General features: G+C 60.7%; 1 long non-coding RNA gene across 2 annotated transcripts in view; it reads left to right on the top strand.

Moving 5' to 3' along the window:
* The window catches only part of LOC106047298 (uncharacterized), an 86,973-nt gene extending 79,803 nt beyond the window's left edge, over positions 1 to 7,170 (top strand). The window contains exons 4-5 of one of the 2 annotated variants that reach the window (XR_007160187.2): positions 2,790 to 2,890; positions 3,575 to 7,170. This is a non-coding gene — a long non-coding RNA (uncharacterized lncRNA). Of the gene's footprint in view, positions 1 to 2,789; positions 2,993 to 3,574 lie in introns of those variants that run through there. The other variant, XR_007160184.2, reaches the window with a different exon arrangement.
* Positions 7,171 to 22,551: the final 15,381 nt, after the last annotated feature.

Below are 22,551 nucleotides of genomic sequence, written 5' to 3'. Positions count from 1 at the left end.
CGCGGGGCTGGTGGCACAGCCGTCCGCCCTCGGTGAGCACCTGCCCGCCACCGCTCCCAGTGTCACCACTTCTGCCTCCTGGGGGACGTGCCAGTGAGGAGGAGAGGTCCGTGCAACCCCTAAACTTACTTTCTCCCCCCCCCGAGTCAGGAGGATGCGATCTCACGCGTGTTCCTTGGGTCTGTGCAGAGAGGCTCGTGCATTATTTACCGTGCTGTGCAGACGGAGCCAGCCCTGACCCTGCTCTCACCCGGCTGAGATCGGCAGCGGAGGGAGCGAACCCCTCCCGGTGGCACCGTGCCGGTGGCTGGAGCTGGGCTCAGGTTTCTCGCCGGACGGATCTGGTGGCCCAGCAGCAGTGTCCGGCTGTGCTGCCCCTCGGTGTGGCACTGGGGGGGATTTGGGGTTGGGCCCAGCCCCGTGTTAGCCCCCCAGAGCTGCACCCACTGGTGCTGTGCTGGGGGTGCGCGAGGCGGGCTGACCGTCAGCCCTGCGCAGGCACTTGGCGGCAGACCCAAATTCTTGACTTTTGGCCCTTTGGGGGGGGGGGGGCATGGGGTGGGGAGGAGGAGGGATGTGTTGTGTTCAAGCCCCGTTTTGCCTCCACCACCCCCTCACCATGAAAACAGCCCCAGCAAGACGCTGCACCCGCCGGCACACAGCTTGGCCCCCTCTGCTCTCCCCATCGGGGGGCCGGCTGGGGCGTGGGGGCACCTGCATAATGCACCCCCCCTCCCCCCTTTTGCCCCCCTCCCCTCCAGATCTCGCATCTCCTAAAAAACCCCCTTCTCCCCGGCTGCTTTTTCTTGCTAACCTCCACTTGCTTTGCCTCTCCTCCCCTCCCTCCCTCCTCTCCATCTCCCTCCCTCCCTCTCTCTGGGGGGAAAAAAGGTCATTGCGCAAATGATTAGTCAGAGCTCAGTTGCTGTAGCAACCGGCTGCTGGAACTGGGACAGGCGTGCAGCGAGGACAACGGAGAGGTCGACCATCAGCGAGGGCTGGGGAGCCCAGCCTTTGTATTTGCTTCCCCGAGCCGGCGAGCGAGGCGGTGCGAAGCCCCCTGCCCCACGCCACGCACGGGGACGCATCCCCGCCCGGCCGTGGTGGCGGTGCCCGGGTTGGGACGTCGCCCGGTGGCGTGGTTGGAGCTGGTGGCTCGGTGCCACCACGGTTCTGGAGCACCCCGGCTTCACCCGGCCACCTGGCTCCGTCCCTCGGGGCCATGCCCCCGCTCAGGGCGGTTTCCTGCAGCCATGCAGGGCTCCGGGGCTCCTCGTCCCCTTGCGACATCCAGCACGGGACGTACAAAGCACAGGATCTCCTGGTGCGGCACGAGGAACCAGGCATGAGCTGTGTCCTGCCTATGTCCAGCTCCAGAGCACCCCTCTCCATCTGCCTCTGACCCCCTGAGCAGCTTCAAGCAGGGACGTCTCCAAATCCTCCTTTGCTCCCTGCCCCAAAATCGAGGACAGCAGCGATGGCCGGGGGCTGCTTACCCCTGGAGGACAGAGCGAGGGCCCTCCTGGGGAAGGTCAGGCCGTGTGCACGGTGGTTTGCACCACCACAACTGTGGTCTTCAAGACGTTTTCTTGCTGAGGCTGCTGCACAAGCTCTGCCTGTCCCAGCCCGGGCACCGTGGCCGAGGAGGAGCAGCAGAGCCAGCAGCAGCGGTGTGCAGCCCGGCAGGACCCCGTGCTGGGCTGCAAAATGGGGAGGGCAGAAGGGGGGCCCGTTGCAGTCCTTGCCCTGGGCAGCACTGCCTCTGCAGCTCCATGGCTCTGCTGTTTTTCCTCTTTAGTCCCCGAAATCCAGCTACACCTCCAGGTCTGCCTGCTCCCCTCACCAGCCTGGGAGCAGACCTGGTGTCCCACGTTAGGGTGAGGTGGGAGAACCGTCTCCATTTCTGCTCTTTGCCTTGCACACCATTCAAGGCGTGCATAATGCGGGTTTACCTCGTAACACGTGCTGCCTTTGAGCGAGCTGCTCCCTGCTCTTTGTGTGCTGAGCGGGGATCTGGGGCCATGCTTGCTGTACGGGGGGTAAATGGGCTTTGAGACCCCCCTAAGGAAAGCGCTGAGGACAATTTGGGGGCTGTGGCAGCTCCGAGCTGGTACCAGAGCTGCTGGGGAGGGGATGTGAAACTTCAACAGAGGCATCTTTGGGAGAGCTGGGTGGGCTCCGGATGGGATTTAAGGGATGTCTTTGGTCTCCTGCATAAGGTCAAGCTCTGCACGTGCATCTAGGAGGCTGTGGTTTGGTGTCCTCAAGCCTAGGAAACGATTTCAGTCTGAGTTTGTGAGAAGAGCAGGAAAGGGCTATTTATGCAGAAAATGGCTTCCAATAAACAGGCTTCCTCTGGGAGCAGAGAGAAATTGCTGAGATGTGCTGGAAGTCTTTTCATTTTCCTGGGACCCTCCCTGAGTGCCGAGAGAGACTAGGCCGTGCCGGCTCTTGGCCGTGTCTGCAGCTCCCCAGAGCCCCCCCGGGGTGGCTGCGGATGGAGAGGGGCTTCCAGGGTGCAGCTCCCACCATTTGCCTCATCTCTCATCTCTTCCTTCTTTCCCTAAAGCCTCGTTTTTTGAAGTTGCGTGGCTGCAGAGCGCTGGCAGGGGGTTCGCTGCTTTCAGGGCTCCTTCCCTCGCCGTAGCAGAGAGGAGCGCAGCAGCGTGATGTAAGAGTGGCCTACAGGCTCAAAAGCCAGTAGGGAAATAAAAACAAGCCAGCCGCTCTCCTTCCTTTTTTCTCTTGCAAATCTCATCATTTTAAATGCCGTTCCCTGTTTTTTCCAGGGTCTGGAAATCTTTGGGAGATCTGAATGCTCGGAGCTGATCCCGCTGTGTCTGCGTGCTGCTTACCTTCAGTGCTGGGGTTGTGTTTTCCTTTGGAGGCGGTGGGTGCAGCTTCAGTCCAGCTGACTAATATTTCAGGTTATCGGAAATGACAAAAAGAATGAATGAATGAATGAAGGGCCTCCAGGAGAGAGGCAAAAATCCCTGTGACTCACTCCAATAATTTGCATTTGAGCCCAAAACCAGAAAATGGTGCCTGCTCCCTGCCGCCCCTTGCAATGTGCTGGGAGACTGCCGCCACCCAGAGCTGGGTCCCCCTTCCTTGGGCGATGGGACCACCTAGTCCCCAGGCCATCACCACTCCTTTTTGCTACGTCTCCCCTCTCTCAGCCCCCTCCTTACTCCTGTAGGACCCCCAGGGTATGGGTAGGGGGGTGGCTGTGCTAGTGCTTGAAGGCTGCCACCCTGGAGGGAGCATCCGTGAGCTGCAAGAGGCAGGGAGGAGGTTTGGGAACATTGGCCAACACTTCTTGTACCTGCTTGCTGCTGGTGCCTCTTCCACCTTTTTATCCAATATCTCCTGGAACCGTTTGCACCCCGCCATGTCCTGCAGCATGAGTCTTGCTACTGTGGTGCCTGCTCAGTGAAAAGACACCAAGCAGGTGCCTTTTTATGCCAAGCCTCTGCTTAGTTCGTGCCTTAATGTGGGTGGTGCTTGTGGTTCCTGCGTGCTTTGGGTGCTCTGCAGGGCTTGGAGGGACTGCTGAGGCTTTTTTCCTCTACAGGTGATATCTGAGAGACTTGAAGCGAGCAGTGATGTCTTTGATGGTTTGGGAGCACGTCCACGGCCGTGTGATAGCTCACGGCTTGGAAAGGGCAGCGGGGGGAAGGCTGGGGACATCCCAGTCCATCCCACGGCAGTGGTGGAGGTGGATGCTGTCCGAGGGGGTGGGGAAGCCCTAGAGGCATTTAAAAACAAGTGCTCGAGGTCTCACCCACACCACCGCTGTGCTGCGCTTTGCTGGGAACCATCTGCGGAGCAGGATGGGGCCGGCTGCGAGGCCCATCTGCGGCGCACACCCAGTGGCAGGATGGATCCGGGCTGGTTGAGCCTGGACTGAACGTGGAAGATGGGCAAGGAGCACGGGGGCAAAGGAGCGAACCCTTTCCCTTCATCCTCCAGTCTTAATGCGCTTGTGCTCCTCCCAAGAAATGTTGCTTGTGAGCATTTGTCAGTGATTGCCATCGAAACTGGAGAAAATCCATAAGCTGGGGTCAGGCACCTCTTCCAGGCTGTCGTGTCAGGAGGCTCCCTCCGCCTCCTGCCTAAAACCGCAGGGAGCAGCCCCCGTGCTCAGCCCTGGTGCTGCCGTGCTCCGGGAGGTCTCCAGCAGGTGTTGGATGGTGAGGGGCTGGAGCGGTGCCCTGGGGATGCCATGGACCCGGGGAGATGCCCAAGTAGTGCCCGGCAGATGGGCTTGGGGTGATGGGGCTTGGAGGAGGACCCTCGAGGGAAACCCACCGCAGAGCTAACACATGCTGTCCTTTGGTTTGTGCTTTTGTTAAGGGTCCTGGCCCGGTGCACGTGGGACGTGCGGGCAGGGAGTGCCCAAGGCCAGTGGGGAATTGTTCTGAACTGAGCAGCTCCTCGTTGGAGAGGACATTTCACCAAAATGGGACGTGGGCTTGCTGCTGAGCGGTGGTCACACAACTTGGGGAGAAGCCCAGCTGCTTGTCTTGGCATTTAGCTCACTGTGGGGCTGGGGGAGCACGAGGAAGCCGCTCACCCCCAGGCACGGCAGGGGTTTTGCTTGGGGTTTGGCACGTTGCTGCTGGTGCCAGCGGGGTGGGTGCTCGAGCGCCCGGCTCATGGTGCTGGGCAGAGACCTGCAACTCAGCACATCCATAGGGTTGGAGGGTTCCTGGGTTGGTAATCTCGTGCCCTTAAAAGCTTGTGTGTGTTCACTTGAGCATTTATCAGTGCATGATGGCTTATTTCTTGTATGCCTGTGAGAAAGCAGCCAGCCAGCAGCTAAGGGAGTGCCTGATGGTGCTGCTGCAGGGAGCCAGGCTGCCTTTCCTGTCCTCGCCCATCCCAGCTCCTCCGCCTGGCCTCAGACGAGCCCCAAAAGGACCGGGGTGGTTGGCCTTTGGTGATGTGCACCCCAACGGTGAGGGTCAGCCCCGATTCACCCTGCGACGGCAGTGAGGAACAGCACGTCCCCGTGCAACCGAGCCCCAAAATGGCACGCGGGGAATGACGCAGCGAAGGTGAAATATCAAAGGGAGAAGGGGAAGTGCGTGGAAGGAGCAGGGGAAGCGGAGGAGAGAATAGCCGGAGCTGACCTCAGCGGGGCGGGAGCGGGGTGGGGAGCCCGGCTGCACGCATGGAAGGGAAATGGGAAGAGGATACAGCTGGGACCGGCCAGCGCCGCCACCGTCCGCGCCCTGTGCACCGGCACGCGCTTGCCCTCACCATTGGATTTGCCTCTTCCCACTTTCCTAAGGACACGCTTTGTGGATGGACCATCCCAGTGTGGTCCAGGGGAGCTGGCCGGGTCCTTTCTATACCACTCCCGTGCCTACCAGTGCCCGGGGATTGCAGCAAAAGCATCCAGCCTGGTGCCACTGAGCACGGTGCTCGCGTGTGGCTGCGTCCCCGTGCCATGGGTGGGCAGCTCGAGGAGCCAGCCCCCATCTCGTGCTCAGCATCCCTGCTCATCGCAAACCCTACTGCTGGCAGCCACGGTGCATCCAGACCTGGTTCTCTGCACCCCGGTGGTGTTAAAGGCAGCACAGGACAGGTTGTGGCCATCAAACCTTCCCCGGCAGTGTCACGGTGATCAGGGCTGCATGTTGGGAAGTGTCGCAAGCCGTCCCAGGGTTGTTGCTGTCCCTGCAAGCGCTCCCAGCTCTGCCCAGGGATGGCTGACTTTTTTTTTTTTTTTTTTGCATGTGGAGTTTTATTTTTAGCTGGAAAAAAAGCCCCAACAACCAGCCTTTAAAAACAAACGCACGCAAAGTTTTCGTGAAAAAAAAATCTCAACATAATGGAATTTTTCTCTTCTTCGCAAAACTGCCTGTGACATTTCTAAATGAAGGGTTCCTCCCGTCCTTCTGCTTTTCCCCCTCAATCTTCAGTGAAATTTCTTCCTTCCCTAAGTCGCCCTGTTTTCCTCCCTGAGATAAGCTCCTTCAGGAGGAGTAGCAGTAACTACGGGGAGTGGTTTTTCTGCAATGTTGCTCTTTGAAAAAAGGATAAAAACTGTACTAGAAAAAAAAAATATAAAAATATCTTTTTTGAACCTATTAAATTGGATTGGGATTAATAAGTTTTATTGTTTTCTCCCTTCTTCAAACTAGCTTTTGGTGTGGAAGGGCTGGGACAGCGAATGGCAACGAGCAGCTCTTTGCTTTGCTCTTTCTTTACTCAAGAGGAGAAGATTTTACCCCTAGTTGTCTTCGTTTGGGGCTGGAGAGGAGCCCTGGGAGCTCGTGATGCTGTTGCCACCAAAAACCCAACACATGGAGGGATTCGCACCCCAACCATCCCCTCTCTCTAGTGGAGGGGTGCTCAGAAAGCATCGGGGTCGGGTGGATGCAGGGATTTGGGAGCAGTACGACAGAGACCCCAGGTTCTGGGGTCCCTTCCTGGCTCTCCATCCCATTTTCTGGTGACCTTGTGGAAGCTACTTTGTCCCTCTTTGCCTTGGTTCCCCGACCTGGGAAAGACGAGGGCTCCGTCTTTGCACCCAAGGGTTCAGTTAACCCCTTTGATCGTGCCAAGTTGTTGCAGGGATTTGGTCAGCCACGACCCGCTCGGATGGAGAGAGGGGCAGGAGTTTTCCTCCCAGCGTAGGAACGTTTGGGTGCTTTACAGGACTGGAAGGTGCCAGAGGTGGGGATGCTCTTGTCCTTAGCCAGCACAATTCCCTGCACCCTGGTGCCCAGCAGCGGCACCCAAAGCAAGCCATGTGCCAGAAGCTCGGTGTGCCTGGCTCAGCCCAGGAGCAGCACTTTTCTGTAGGTTTAGGGCTGCACGACCACACTGCCTGCCCGGGGACGTGGTGCCAGGCCCGAGCTCTTGGTGTGACGGACGTGCCCTGGGCCACTCGCTCCTTCTGGCGCCGGAGGCTTTGCAAACTTCCTGGTGCCAGGAGAAAAAAATATCTGAGGCTGTGCCTGATTCTGCCACGCCGATTCAAATCATCCCTTGAGGTTGTGCCGGAGGGGACGGTGCGGCTCAGCCCCACGTACCCCATCCCTCGGCTCGGAGAGGACTTCTTGGGCAGGGGCTGGTGCTCGTGTGCGCATCTTCGCATCCCTGCGAACCTCCCTTCCGAACTGCAGGGGAAACAACCTCCCCGTGTGCCAGCAGTGCCTTGCCTGCAGCCCCCGTGGAGCCTTACAGCCCCCGGCCATGCAGAGCCGGAGCGGGGAAGGGGAGCAAACAACCACGCTCCGTCCAGGCTATTTATTTTGTGCTGGGGTAAGGGATTTTTTTCATATATTTTTTTGCTTCAGACATGCGATGAGTGTGTTACTCAGCCATGACTCGAAAACTTGTGAGCAATAAAGTCATCCTGAAGTCTGCCAAAAAAAATCTTCTCAGCACACCCACCTCCTCACACGTTCCCACTGTAGCTCCTTCAGTGTGATCTGCTGCCGAAACGCGGCTACCTCGAGGGGGGCTGCGGTAGCCATCTGGGAGCTTGCGGCAACGGCCCATGGGCGAACCCGAGCCCACGGGCACAGCACTTTGGGGTAGCACCTGCCTGGGGACTGTGGCCATCGCAAAAATAGGGGGCTGGGGCTTGCTCCAAAATCCAGGAGAAAACAGGGCTGGAAGGTCGTGTACCCTGGTGTAATCCTCCCCCAAAGGATGGGTTTGGTCCCACGTTGTTGGGTTTGACCTTTTGGGGCCCAGACCAAGCTGAAACCCCCCATAAGGTGGAGAGCCATGAACCTTGCACCTCCTGAAGAGACCTGAAGGGAAAGGGGACTTTCAGGAGCAGCTCCACGGGGTCTTGGGTCAACCATGGGTCCTGTACGCGGCCCCATGGGGACTGGCTGCACATGGGGCTCCCCTGGGGCTCCGGAGCCCTGCACCGGCCACCATTTGGGGTGGCCATTGGTGGTGGCCCTGGGAAGAGGTGCCACGGAGGCATGTGGGATCTGCTGCTGAGCCAGGCAAGTGGGGTTGGCGTTGCGCATGGATGCCAAAATTCCCACTGCTGGGGGCTGCACCAGGAGGCAGGGTGCTGGAGCCGTCACCCTCAGGTAAAGGGTCCGATGCCTCCGGGACCGGGATGCTGTTGGGGTGGGATAACGGGGCTGCCGTGCTCTGGGGAAGGACCGGGGTGGGACACAAGGGCGAAGGTTGGCACTGGAGGCACCCCGTAACCTCCCCGCAGGCGGGCAGCAGCCGGGGGCAGCGGGAGGCGGGTCGGGGCAGCACCCCCCTCACCCAAATTACCGGGGTAAAAGCCGCCTCCGCCAAGGCCTCCTCTCCCCACCCTCTCCCCGCGACGGGGCTCTAAATAATTGATACGCTGATAAATAATAGATCTTGTATTTGCTCCTTCGCTCCTCTCCGGCGGGGCGTGCGCGCTCGCAGCCTGGCGGTGCTGCATTAGGGTTACAGCGTGTGCGTGTGTCGGACGGGGTAGGGAGCTGTGCAGAGGGGAGAGCATTCCGGGGAGATAAAGGGCTGGTTTGATGTGTGTTCATGTGGCGGGGCTGTTTTGCCTTGCATGCCTTTCTCTTTTGCTTTATTTTTTTCCTGGAGTGAAGCCTGGCGCCAGCAGTCTGGAACCAGCCTGACAAGCTTTTGAGTTATGGAAAGGGGGGAGGCGGGGGGGAGGAGAGAGAAAAGAGGGAGCGAGAGAGGCAGGGAGGAGGAGGGCGAACGGAGAGGGAGGCAGCTGGGCTGGGGGTTATTAGGGGAGAACGCGCACAGGGGGCTGGGGGGGCGAGGGCTGGGGGCTACCGGGGCTGGCGGGGAGGGGACGGAGCTGGCTCCTCGCAGAGGTTTCAAAGGAGATTTCTCGCATGGGGGGGAGAGGGGGAATTGAGTCATTTTGGGCATGAAACGCAAAGCTCGCCGCGTCAAGGAACAAGGAAGTTTTTTAAAGCTCCAATTAAAGGGCTTGGAGAGGTCCGGGGCTTTTAAACAGCCTCGGGAAGGGGGGGTCCTGGCTGGCGTTCAGGCTGCCGGCCCATCAGGACATTCCTTTCTGCTGAACGCTGCTGCTCCCGGCCCTCTCCTCCTCCTTTTCCAAGCTGCCGTCGAATCCTTTCCAAGTCCCGAGTCCGAACCCGGGGAACTTTTGCTCCGTTTCATCTCATGCCGCCTGCCTCCCCTGGCCCCGGGCTGTGCTTGGCGCTTTGATCCCGCGCTGCTCCCGCTCCGAGCCCCGGGGCGAGGGATCCTGGGCACACATCTCAGCCCCAGGAGCCGGCAGCAACCCCCCTGCTGTTCTCTCTGCCCCTCATTGCCCCAAAATTCCCCCCTCTGGAGGATGGAGACCCCCATCTGCTGTCACGTCCCTGCTCGGCAAGGGCGGCCGCTCCAGCAGATGGGTGCTGCAGTGGTGCTGAGCGCGGGGGCAGAAGGGCTCCTTGCTGCCCCGTGGGAGGGACCCAGCCCCGAACGGGATGGGGTGGAAGCACCCGCTGGGGGCATCCAGGGGCAGAGCCTTCGGAAGGGTCCCATCAGGGACCACCCGTGGGGGATGCACGAGCACTGTGGGGTGCCCACGGGGACAGCTCAGGACCTGCTCCGGGGCTTTCTGCGGCTCCGATAGTGTGGCTAGCATCCCCTGCAGATGCTCTGGAGCAGGGTTAGTGGCATGTTTTCCTCCCAGGTACCTTCTCATAGCCTTCTACAAATGCCCAGCACAGGAGGAAGCCCAACGCCAGCCCACCCGCCCGTGCTCCTGGGCCCTGGCACTGGGACGGGACTCGCCTGGGCTCGGGGAGGGAACTTGTCCTGTTGGAGCTGGGGATTTGGGGCTGCCTTTTGCAGGGGCTTTGTTTTGTTTGGTTTCAGCACAGCCTATTTCTCTCTGACGACTGGCGAACGTTTGGGAGAAAGGAGTTCTTTGTTACGGATTGAACAGCCTGAGGTCTTCAAGTCAGCTCGTGCGGGGAGACAGTACGTGGGCTCTGGGAAGTTGAGGTGTCCGAGGGACGGGCTGATTTTACACCGCTCGTACCTCTAAAGGGAAGAAAGGGAACTGGGGTTCGTGCACCCAGCTCCCAGACCAAACCCTAGCAGGAGCGCTGCGAAGCGCCACCGCCATCTGCCAAGGCTTTGTCTTCGCAGAGGAGGTGGCAGGGGGAACACCCAGTTTTCTGAGCTCTCCATTACAGGTTGCTTCTGAGCTGCAGCTCTTCGGAAAAACACTTCTTTCTCTGGGTTTCCAGGAAGCAAAATGTTGCCCTCCGCTGTTTGCTGAGGATCTGGAACACAGCTCGCTGCCTCGCAGCCCAGCTGGTGCCGTGCTCCGGCACCACAGCCCCTTGCTCCCATGCCAGGAGGCTCGGGGAGGGACAGCTCCTGCCCAGCCTGGAGGTGCTGTGCAGACCTGCAGGAGGTCCTGTGACCCTCCACCAGCCCCCGATCCCAAACGCCTCCTGCTCTTGGGGCTCCCAGCCCGCACATCGACGAAGGGCGTAGCTTTGGGTTCGGTTCGGACCGAGTTGGGTCCGCTGAAGATCAGCCTCCGCTCACTGCGTCTCACACAATAAGAGCCCTGCGCAGCTTCGGTGTGCATCCTTAGACCAAACTCCTCCATTCCTCCCTTTCCCTCCGTTTCTCCTCGGTGCCTATTTCCTCTCTTTCAGGTAACTATCGAGACGCACTGGCAAACTTGTCCTCCAGCTCCTGCTGGCTGGAGATGGATCCATCCTGCTTGGTTTCACAGACCTACATCTAAACGTTGGGGTCTTAGACCCGTAAACGGAGGGAGAGATTGCTCTTATCTGAAGGTGTGGAAGCTGAGGCACGGGCTACTTATGAAAAGCAGTCGGAGCTTAGGGCAGGGATCTCTGCTGGCTTTCTCTTGGAAACCTCTGCTTCCTTTGTGCTCGTTGCACCTCTGGTTCCTGAGATGCTGCCGGGAGGGAGGTGACCCTCGTCCCCTCCCTGCCCAGAAGGGAGAAGGAGCTATTGGGGATGGAGCTGGGGCCACGGCCCCGTGCCCAGCACCAACCTGCTCGCAGGCGGCAGGTGGAAATAAAACGTAATTCGGGGCTGCCGGAGCCAGGGAAGAGCGAGATGAGTCTTGGTGGGGAGACCAGCCTCACCTTTCATATTCTAATGCCTTGCCTTTGCCTGATTTGTGAGCTCTGGGGAGTCCTGCTGGGAATTCACTCGAACGGAGGCACACGCCGCCGTCCCTCGGTAAATTACACAGAGATATAATGAAGGAGGAGAAATCAGTTACTCTGTGACTGCGGCTCCCCAGGGGACCTTAATTCAAATATTTGTGGAGCTGAGCAAGTGGGGCGTTGGGGAGCCGCCGAGTTGGAGTGTCTCTAGACAGGTCTCTTGCAGGTGGTTGGTGACGGCGGGGCCGCACGCCGGGCTGCGGGAGTCTCCTCAAAGGGGCTTTGGGCTCCTGACGGCGCTTTGGGTGGTGTTAGCCAAGAGGAAGACGACGGAGGAAGACGGGGCCGTGGTCCAGGTGCAGCACATGGGGCTTTGGTGCTTGGGCTGGTGGCGGCTGGGATGTTTGTGCAGGGCTGGGAGCAGTGTGGGGCGATGGGGATCTGCCCACAGCTCCAGGCTCTGCATCGCCCCAGCGCTGTCCTGCAGGGACAGGGATCGGGACCTGGCTGGGAACAGCCCGGCCCTTGTGAGGCTTCCTCCGGTGAGAGGGGAGCAGGGCATGTGTGGGTTTGCATAAGGGAAGCAAGCTGCTCTCCGTTGCCACGTGGACTTTATGTTCAGTAGGGAACGCAGAACGGGTCGCACGCTGCAGGGCAGCCAGGAGTGGGTGAACCCCGTGTTGCTCAACTTAGGGATGAGAAAATCCATTTACCTCCAGCTCCATTGCCAACCTCCATGTGCCCAAAAGCCAGGCTTTCTGCTGCTTCTCCTCCCGGGGCATGCCAGTGCCGTAGACCTTAGAAAACAGCCAGGATCCACTGCGCCTGGCCAACACGCTGTACCACCAAACGGGCACAGCCGGGTGTCTCCCCACCTTTGCTGGGTGCATGCAGCACCCGCGAGGCCCCACGTCACCCTCATGGCCCAGCCTGCAGCTCCGCAAGGTCCTGCACCATAACCCGAGCACTCAGAGATGCCAAGAGTAATGCAAGCGAGCACGAACACACACAGCCGTGCACGCAGTCCTCGCACACACCCTTGCACGTGCACCAACCGCTGGGGCTCCCCGCTGCCGTGCCAGCACCGAGCGCGCAGCAGCCACGTAGGCGCACACACGCTCACTCCCCACCGGAGCAGCGCGGCTCAATTTCATCTCTGGGTGCTGGGGCTGCCCCATGCCACGGGGGAGATCCCACACCCACCCCGTCGCACCCATGGGCGCCCTCCCCTTGCACGCACAGCACCGCGGCTCTGCGTGCACACGCGGCCGCGCACGGATCTGCAGCACGCCAACTGTTGGGAAGGGGAGGAAAAAAATACACACAGATTCAGCCGAGAGAGAGAGAGAGGGAGAGGTGGCGGGGGGGAGAGAAAGAGAGAGAGAATGACAGACTGCAATCCCCCTTGAGTGCCTATCCTCATGAATATTAATAAGGTGGTAATTAAAATGCAGGGACACAGCAGGACGGATGCAGGCGCTGCCTTCGGAGCGCTGGGAACGGGGGGAGCGCGTCTTTCCAGGCAGGTTTTGATTCCGTTCTCTGATGAAAAGGAGAAAACGGAGCCTTCAACTTTAATCAGTTTAGAGTTTTTTTGACACGACATATCTTTAATTGCTGATATTTCTGCTCTTCTCAAACCCGGCTCTACCGTCTCCAGTCTAACCGGAGATAACGAGCCGCGGTGAAGCGCCGCGGATCCGTGCCGTGTTTACGCCTCGACTTGTTTGCTACTTCGCTGAGGTTTCACTTCTCTGCCTCGGGTCGGAGGGCACGGCCCTGCCGCTGGTTCCTTCCGCAGCGAGGGGTGGGCGGCTGGAAACGCAACCCAGCACCTCTTTGTGTAGCCCCCTCCCCACAAAGCATCCCCCGGTGCAGGGAAAGCCGCCTCCTGCGGGTGCTGAGCCCCTCTTGTTGGCCCTACAGTGAGCTTGGTGCTCGCCGTAACGTCACCTCCTCTGGGTAGGAGGGTCGGAGGCTGGGACCTGGGTGGTGGCAAGAAGCTTGGGTTGGGCTGGGGAGGGCTCTTGAGAACAGACATCCACGCCAGAGGAGGTTCCTCCAGCGTAAAAGCAGAGGTGGCTGCCGCGGTGTTGAGTTACGGAGGAGTAAGGAGGCTTTTTTTCCTCCAAAACTGGGGGTTTGAGGTCAGGTGAAGATCCTCCGGGGGATGCTCAGGGCAGGCTCAGAGGTGAGCAAGGTGAACCCAAGCGCTCCTTGCTCTTGGAGACGAGAGTCCAACGAGTCTGGTCCGTGGATGGCGAACCACATGGCTGGGAAAACAAATGGGGAGCGATGGTTGGTGCCCGCAGGGGTCGTGTCCGGTGTGGGAGCTGGACCAGGGCAACCCAGAGCTGGGAGTTATGAGGGGCTTTCTCACGGAGGGGTAAAAGGAACCCACCAAATACCCCAAACCAGTATGAGAGGTCTGCTTTGGGTAGAAAGGTTTTTGCTTCATTGTGCTTGGAGGGTCCTTAACTTATTTTTTTTTAGGTCTCCTCTTTCACACTGAGATGATATTTGAGCTGGAAAAAGTAGATTTATTGGAATGAAAAGGTCAAAAAATTATTTTAGAAAATGCCCAAACACACCGATCCATCACGTGAATGATGGAAGAAGATGGTTTGCATCTTCAGAGCCTCCTTCCCTGCCCCACACCCATGATAAAAGCAGAGCTGCAGCACCCCGGAGCCCTTGAGATTTTGTTGTCCAGGGTGGCAGCGTTGGGGAATAACGGGGTCATCTCCACCGTGCCTCTTCCCCGAGGGATGTGGGATCCCTTCCCCACGTCCAGGACTTGCTGTAGCAGATACGGGGTGCCTGCTCAGCCCGAGAGGCACTGGAGCAGCTTTCCCGTGAAGCTCCAGCCCACTCCCCAGATCTTTTTGGCCACCTGGGGAGGGAGATGCTGGTCACTGTGTGCCTCTGGGCAGAGGAGGACAGTGCCTGGGGCTCGGGGCTAGCAGCAGGTCAGGCTTGGCCCCACCAGGCTGATGTCCTGGCCGCTGCAGAGGGGAGCAAGGCTCCCTGTCCTTCCTGGTGCAAGGAAGCAACTCACCCATCTGTGGGCTTTGCTGGATTCATCTCCTTGTTTCTGGTTTTCCCCCTTTGGGGTAAATAACTCCCCACGTGGAGGGGTGCTGGTGCGTCTGGACGCAGGAAGGGGCTGGAAATCGAGCTCAGCCCCTTGGCTGCAAGGGTGCTAACCCAGCTAAAGCTGCTTGCTGAGCACTGGCTTTTTGTGTGAGCCGTCTCCCTGTGAAGCAGCGGTGGGCGACACCTCCCACCTCCTCCCCAGGGAAAAAAAAACGTCCCTTCTGCAAAGCTGCCCAGCACCGGGGCGAGCTGCAGCCAAGAGCGATGGTGAACTGCCACAAAACAAGCGTCTGCGTGCGTCCTTGCCCATCGGGGTCTTTGTCTGTGATGCTTTTTAACGTGTTTTGGTGCGGCAGGGTTGGGGGCATTCTTTGCATCTCCCTTCTTGGCTTTTAATGGGGTGGGTGCTGTGGCTCGTGCCTGGGGTTGGAGCTCATCGTGCAGGAGGGGCTCATGGGCAGGCTTCCCTTGGCCACGCTGGAGCTACAAAACCCAAGGACGTGCTCTGGGGTCCCCGCCAGGCACAATGGCACGTGGAGGGGACAGGCAGGGGAGGGACAAGGAGCCGGGAGGTGGGTGAAGGGGACAGCTGGGGAGGGGGCAGCGCCTTGGGGCCAGATAAAGCCAGAAGGAAAACCAAGCAAAGCTGCCTTGGGCAACATTTTTAGGGGAAAAATAATCTGTTTTTTTTTTTTCTTTGTTTGTCTTTTCCTTCTTTCTCTGCTTCTCCTCCTCCATCCTCTCCTTTCCCTTTTCCTGCAGTGCTAAAACAGATGGTTTGAGGAGAGATAAGGACCAGGTCTCGTCCTGAAGCCCCCTTCACCCCAAACCTCCCCACGTTTCCACCAAGCCTGGGCTGAGGAATCGCTGGGAGCTGCCGGGTTTGCCAGGCAGACGCAGCGACGGGGCTGGGAGGCTGGGTGACAGCCCCGCATGCGCCCGGGGTTGCGCAGCACCCCACAGCAGCCGGAGGGAGAAGGAGTCACTTGGGACAGGATTTGGGTGGTGGGGAAGGGCCGGGGAAGGGCCATGGTGACGTGCACGGAGCAGAGCCCTGGCTGGGGCTGGAGGCTTGTGCGAGTGCAGGGGGGGAGGCTACAGGATGCCCCCCGGGTACTGCTTCCTCGTGGCACCCCTCCAGCACTCCCCGTCACCCCTAGTCACATCCTGCTTGTGCTGGCGCGTGTCTCATCCTGCTGCCTGGAGTTTCTCAACCCCCTTTCCCTCCTGCCAGTGTTTCCTGGCTGCTGAGGTTGCCGCAGGGCCCGGGGGGCAGCAGGGGAGCAGCGAGACCTTGGGGGGAGCTCCCGAGGCACCGGGAAATTCGGGATCGAGGAGCAAACGGGAGCGTCCTGGCTCGCCCAGGGATGGTTGGAGCCTGAGCCTGCTCCAGCAGCTGCCTGGCTGCTGCTTCATCCCCTGACCACAGGCTCTGGTTTTGCAGCAGGCTCTGGTTTTGCAGCCCCGGGTGCTGCCTCCCGAGGTGGGAGCATGCTGGGTGCTTGTTCCCCGTCCCTCTGCCGAGCCAGGGAGGTGGCACACCGTGTCCCACGTCCCTGCCCCGGGCAGTGGCTCTGCCAGGATGCTTACACGAGCAGAACCGGGGCTGCAGAAGCCTCGGCTGCTGCGGCGCTGCCAGCGAGGAGCCCAGCCCGGCTCTGCAGTCCCAGGCTCTGCTTGGGTCCTGCAGAGAAAACGAACCCTCAGCTCCATCCCACCCTGTTGTACAGCAGAACTGCCATGTCAGGGAGGGTTTGGAGAGGAGCCCCATCTTCCTCTTTCCAGTTCCCTCTTGCCAGAGCAATCCCCATCCCCTGGGGTACGCTGCACCTCGCTGTGAGCATCCCGGCAGATAAAGGGTCCCCTTCTGGCTGCAGTCCCTCTGAGCCTCCCCGGCTCCCTGCTTCGTGCCCGGAGCCCTTTCCTCCTCCACAGCCCCATCTCCGGGAGGGCCACGCTTGCAGCTTGTGGCTCCGGGAAGGGTCTCATCCTGCTCAGGGACGCTGCGTGCCCTGGCACCGGGGCAGCCGGGCTGAGCCAGCGGGAGCGGGGTGAGCAGCAGCCCGGCCGGTGCCTCCTGGCTCTGCTCAGCGCCGGGGTGCTGGGCTTGGCTTTCCTGGCTTTGAAGTGCTTCTGCAACGGCCAGGAGGCTTCAAGGGGAGTTTTCAGCTGAGCAGGGAGATGCTGCAGTACAGCAGCGAGCTGGAGCCTCGGGGAAGGGGGTCAGCTCTTGCCTCTGCCACAGACTTTCTGGGATAACCTCGGTCAAGGCTTTTTGTGTGGTTTGTCCTGCTTTAAAACAGGACTCCCCGCTCCTCCTGCCGTGCTGCTAAACCTGCTTGTGCTCAGCTCCTGGCTGGGAAGGGAGGGGAGCAGAGGGTCCCCACAACCCCCTGCTTTTTTAGCAACTAACCTTTGCCGGGGGGACCGGGGGAGCTCTCTTCCCGCGGGGTTTTCACCCAGGCATGACATTGCCTTAAGCTCGCCGCTTCCTCCCCACAGAGCTGGAGGAGAGGCTGGTTCCTGGCGGCTCGGAGGAGGCTGCTCGCTCCTGCCAGAGCTGCACTGCAGAGCTCTGAGCCACAGCTCCCCATGCCCGGGGCTCGCCGGCCCCATTGCAGGACCGGAGGGGACCTGGGGCCGTGGGGCAGCCGGTCCCACCGCCACCCCTAAGAGCATCCGTGGGGCCCCAGCTTGCACCCTCGCCTTTTGCTGAGGCCTGTGGCGAGTTGCAGGCTCGGTCGCTTGGGGTTTAGGTGCCCAAGGGAGCACCCGGGGCTGGGTGAGGAGCTCCGTGGGGAGCACGGCACCTGGGGTGCTGCGGTCCGCCTCGCCTCCCCCACGGGAAGGAAGGACACAACCAAGGGAGTCCCTGGGATCATCGCACCCACCTGGGGCTCGGGGCTGGCACCCAGGGGTGCCAGCACGACGCATCCCTCCTCCTCCATCACCCTCCTCCCCGTGCCCAGGGCAAGGTGGCCGGGCACGGAGCCCACCCAGGGGCGATGGAGCGAGGGTGGCTCCTCTCCGGGGGAGCCCTCGGCTCCCCGCTCTTCCCAACAGAACACGCAACGGTTAAATTCCTTTCCAGCTGAGCTGGCAAGCAGAGCCCAAGCATATTAGTCAGATCCCTGTAGGGGGTGGGGAGGAGGAAGGAGCAGGCAGCGAGGAGGGGCCGGAGCCCAGCACCGAGCGCAGCTATTCTCCGGGGCGAGTGCGGGGAGGCAGGCGCAGCAGGAGTTGCTGCTTCCCAGAAACTTGATTATTTTTAACCCAGGAAGAAGAAAGGAAGGAAAGGGGGGGGGGGGGGGGGGGTAGAAAAAAAATAAAAAAAAGGGGAGGGGGGGTAAATCTGGAGGAACCGGAAAACAAGCAGTTGGCATTTGCACACAGCTTTGCCAAGAGGGGGGGGGGAGAGGGCGGTGGCGAGGCGCTGGGGTGCCCGGTGCACGGGCATGGGGACGCAGAGCGGTGCCAGCCCCTTCTGGGGGTGTCCCCGCTGGGTGCCCCAGGGCTGCTGGATGTGGCTGGGTTTCCTCCCAGCCTTTGCTTGCACGCAGAGGGCACCGCATCCCGCAGGCCTCTGCTCCCCCTGCTTGGGACTGCGGCTGTGTCAGAGACCCCGAGGGCAGCGGGGGCTTTGCAACCTTCTGGCGCTGCTGCTGTGAGCCCCGCATCTCCGCAGGGCCGGGGCTGGCAGGGGCTCCATGGGGAGCTGGGGGTCCCCAAATCGCTCTGGAAGGCCGGCCAGGCTGCCCGAGGGAGGTTTTGGGTTTTTTTTTTTCGGGCAGCTGGAGAGAAGGTATGGCGGAGGAGAAAGCAAGGTCTTACTTCTTTCATTGCTCAACAATGCTGCGATGGGAGTCTGGCACGGGAGAGCTGCAGAGCCGTCTTGGTGCCGTTCCCACTGCATTACGTGGTTGTGTTTGGTCTGAGGTACAAAGCCCTGGGGCGGGCGTTTCGAAGCCCTGCAGCTGGCAGAGCTTCAGGGAGCCTCTTCCCCGAGCCCCGGGGTGCTGCAGAGCCGGGCGCTGGCTTCAAAGCGCTGATGGGACCCTCGTGGGACCCTCATGGGACCCTGATGGGACACGCTGTGCGTCGGGCTCCTCCCAGCCCAGGGCCAGCACGGGCTGGCACAAAGCTCCCCGTGAAGGTCAAATGTTTCCCCAAACCCACAAGGTGAAGAGCTGCCCGCCCCCCGTATTTCTATATTGCTGCAGCACCCACGCTCGCGTGGAAGCTCGGTGTCCCCCGTGGCTGTAGCACCAGCCTGACAAACCCTGAGTCCTTCCATAAAACACCTCGTGCTCCTTGGTAAAAACCCTCAGTTTTGTGTTTTCTTGTGCCGCTCGCTGGGGCCCTGCCTGCTCCCCCCGGCACTGCCCAGATGTGAGAGATGTGAGCAGTGGGCAGGGCGGGCGCTTTCCTCCTGTGACCATCACCTGGGGAGCCCCGTGTGGAGAAATGTGTCTCCTCATGGCCAGCCCACCTCGAACGAGGGGCACGAGTGCCTCCCCATACAGGTATTGCCATCTCAGTCCTTTGTAGGAGGACTTCTGCTGTCATTTTTTCCTGTCTGCTGCAGTGGCCAGATCCAGAATGGGCCTGGATTTGTCCACACAGCAACGTCGGTGCCATCTTCTCAAGGAGAAGTCCTTGGTTTGGCAGACATGGCCAGGCCTGGTCAGAAAATGGATCCTGTTTCCCGAAGGTGACAACGACAAAGAGCTCGCCCGAGCCAGGTTTGGTTCGGAGCAGGGAGCGGTCGCCTCTCAAACTGCAGAGCAGTTTATTTTTTCCGTCTATTTTTTGTTTAAACCAACAAAAGCTCTCAACCTCCTGGCCGAGGTGCCCCTGCGCTGATGGGTCTAGGTGGGGGTCACCCACATTCAGCCCCCAGGGCAGGCTCACCCCGTCCTGGCCACGCAACCCGGAGCTCCCCCGCCACCAGCCCGGCTCTCCAGCGAGCAAAACGTGCGAGTCGCCGGGTATTCCCTCGCGCCTCCCTTCTGAGCATTAACAGTGCTAATTAAACCCGAGCTGTGCTCGGTGTCGGGAGGGATCAGCTGCCTTTCCCAGCAGAGAGGCCATGGGGACGGTCCCCGGAGCCATGGCGCAGGGGAAGGCCCTTTGGCCACGCTGCTCGCTCAGCTCCCTGCTCTTGGTGCCCACGTTTTGGGGACGGGCGAAGAAGCCCCGGAGCCGTGGGGTGGGATGGTTGCGGCTCCCCAAGCTGGAGGCAGGGCAGAGGGAGGACACCCAGCCTTCCTCGTGGCCTCTTCCCCTCCGTCTTACTCGGAGCTGGCTCTCGCCGGAGGGCCGGGGTGGGCACGGCGCGGGCATTTGGGTGCACGGCAGGAATTCCTGACTCTCGGCCAGTTTTTGGTGTTAATTCCCTGCTGAGAGGCTCCAAAGGCAGAAAAACCCCTCAGAGGGCAAAGGGCCTGAGAGGGGAAGGGGTAACTCGTCCGAGAGCAGCGGGGAGGGAGGACGGAGAGGGGAAGGGAGCAGAGGAGAGATGGAAGGATATTTTCCTGGGATTTTGCCCGGGAGAATTCCCATTGCTTCCTTAAACCAGCAGAGCTGGAGAGCTTGCCCTGCCGGAGCAGCACGCCTCGGGTGCCCACGGGGAACCTGAGGCACCGACCTCCCCAACCCCAATCCCTGTGCCCCAGAACCCCGACAGCCCAAAAAGCACCCAAAAAGCAGCGAAGGGCCCCGGGGCTGCAGCAGGACCCGCTGCCACCCCCAGGGGTCTGCGGGCTGGGGCTGGCACCCGTCGCCCCCCCGCCACGCAGGGCGCACGGGGCCGGGGTCTGCTGGGGGCGAGGGGTGACGGAGGGCCCTCCGAAGAGCCCCTTGTGCTGCAGGGAGACCAGCTCGCCGCTGGCAGGGTATTTTTTTTTTCTTCCCCGCTCTTTGTTAAGCTCCCTTTCAGCTGAAATGGCAATGCCTGGGTGTTCTGAGCTGACAATAATTGCTGCAGTCTAGACACTGTCTGGTATGAGGCACGGGGAATCAAAGAGGCCCCTTCTCTCGCTGCGACTTTCACACATGCTCCCTCGCTCGGGCTCCTTCCTTCTCCCTCTCCCATGTTCCCTCGGTCTTTGCCTCTTTTTTTTATTTATTTATTTTTTTTTATGGCTCCCCTCTCTCCGCATCTCGCGGAGATGGAGGAGAAGCGTCAGCATCTTCCCCCCCACGCGCTCCCTCTCTGCCGTCTGTTCCTCTCCCGGCTCCCCCTCTCCCTCTCTCTCTCTCCTTCCCTCATCTGTCTCCTCGCTCTCCTTCCTCCACTCTTACCTTTATGCTATTCCCTTCCTCCCAAAGTTAGCAGAGAAGCGGGAGGGTGGGGGCTGCCTGCGCCGGGCTTTAACTCCTTCCTCGCCCTCTCGCGGCTCTCCCCTTCTCGCCTGCGCTGGGTGCTGGGTGCTGGGTGCTGGCTGTGGGGCTCCCGTGGGTCCCCTGGAGGTCCAGGAGGTGCCTGCAGGGGTTGCAGCGGGCTGGAAGCAGCCTCAATCCCCGTGCCAGGAGCTGAGGGCTGCCCCTGGCACCTCCACCCTGGCACCCGTGGGTGCGGAGCTCTCTGCGCGCCCCTTCCCTGCGCCACCGGCACCCGACGGGGCTGGGCTGGGTGCCCCAGGAGGGTGCCCTGCATCCCTCAGCATCGCGGTGCTGCAGGTCCAAGGAGGTGTGACAGCTTCTGCAGTGCCTCTGTCACCTCCACGCCCAGCCCTTGGCAAGGGAGAAGGCGTTCGGGAGCCCCGGGGGGGTGGCAGAGCTCCCCAGCCCCCTGTGCCCCAACTCCAAACGTGGTCAAATACTCGCTGGGATGTCTCCCTAGCCCCGAGGGAACCCATCCCTGCCCGCTCAGGGACTTGGGTTGCTCCTTGCAGTGCTGCGGCGAGCCAAAGGAGGTGGTTTTGCAGCCACAGGCCCATGGGGACATCGGTGCCGGGGGGAGATGGGTCTGAGCTCGCGGCACTGCTGCTGCCTTGGAGCGGACACAGTCTCCGTGTCGCCGGCATTTCAACAGGGTGCTGTGTGGCAGTTCCAGTCGTGCCCAGAAATCAGGTTTTTGTGCCATAACACCATTAACAGAGCGCTTCTAGCTCGGTTCTGGACTTCTATTAACCCCTGATCCCTGTGCAAAAGCCCCTTTTTCTGTAGAGCCCGGCTAAATAACGCCAGGTTCTTGCACAGGTATCCTGCTTGCTGCCAGATTTCATCGCAGAGGAAGGATCACAAAAGCTTTTACCGGTGGGGAAACTGAGGCATGGGGCAGGGCAGCCATTCAGCCAGCCTGCTTTCCCCACGGAGCCACACGATTCTCTAATTTTGGGGTCCAACTTGGGGGTCAGGTGCTGGCTGGTGGGCAGAGCAGCTCTCCCTGCGACCCCCTGCCCCGCTCGCCGTCGCCCAGCATCTCGGTGGCGGCCGTGCTGCTTGCTTACCACGGAAAAGCCACATTAGGAAAGTATGCGCTGTATTTTTAACTGTCTATAATGCAATTTAGCAGCTGGAAACGAGGACGAACGCCAACCCCGTGCAATCAGCCAGATCTCCGCCGTCCACAGGCGAGCGCTCGGCGGACTCGATGCGTTTTGCTAGGGCTGGAGACCTCGTTTGGGAAAAGGGGCGAGGGAAAAAAGCCTTGCCCTCGGAACGGGCTCTGCCTCGAGGGTGCGGGAAGGAGGCGAGAGGGGCCAGCAGCTGCCGGGTGACATGCTTGTCCCCGAAAGCCACCACTGCCGCCTGCCTCTAGCTGGCCAGGTCTGGCTCCCCGAGGAGCTGGGTGTCTTGGCTCCGCTTCGGGGCCGGGATTCTTCGCATGATCTGGCAACGGGGCTTGCAGCGGGGGTGGCCGGGAGCCGAGCTCTTCTGAACATCTGGTCTGCACCCGAGGCACTTCACGGGCTAAAATTGCCCCCGCCGTCCCCCCGGGCCAGGTCCCACCGCCGTCCTGCTCCTTGCACCTCTGCCCTCCTGCAAGACCCCCGGGGCTTTGGGGGGGGGGGAAATCTCCCAGTCCTGCCCCCCCGGGGGGAAGCCCCCGCGGTGAGGCACACGCAGGGAGCTGCTTTTCCCCGGAGCAGCAGGGGGATGGAAGCTGCCTGCAGCTGCGCTGGATACTCAGCGCCCTGGGCCATAAAATCCAGCACGGGACAGCCAGCGCCTCGTGGGCAGGGGGCTCAAAGCGGGGGGCTTCGCTGAGCGCTCGGGGGCTGTAGGACCCACTGCTGCTCCTGCTGTCCCCCGGGAATGCTCAGGGGTCGCTTGCACAAATTTTGGGGGCTTGATGCAAAATCTCCCCATGGCTGGTGGCAGTCGT

Source organism: Anser cygnoides, chromosome 20 (assembly GCF_040182565.1).
Source record: "Anser cygnoides isolate HZ-2024a breed goose chromosome 20, Taihu_goose_T2T_genome, whole genome shotgun sequence".
Taxonomy (NCBI): Eukaryota; Metazoa; Chordata; class Aves; order Anseriformes; family Anatidae; genus Anser; species Anser cygnoides.
Note: the sequence above shows the minus strand (reverse complement) of the source record. Positions and strands in the feature narration are given on the sequence as shown.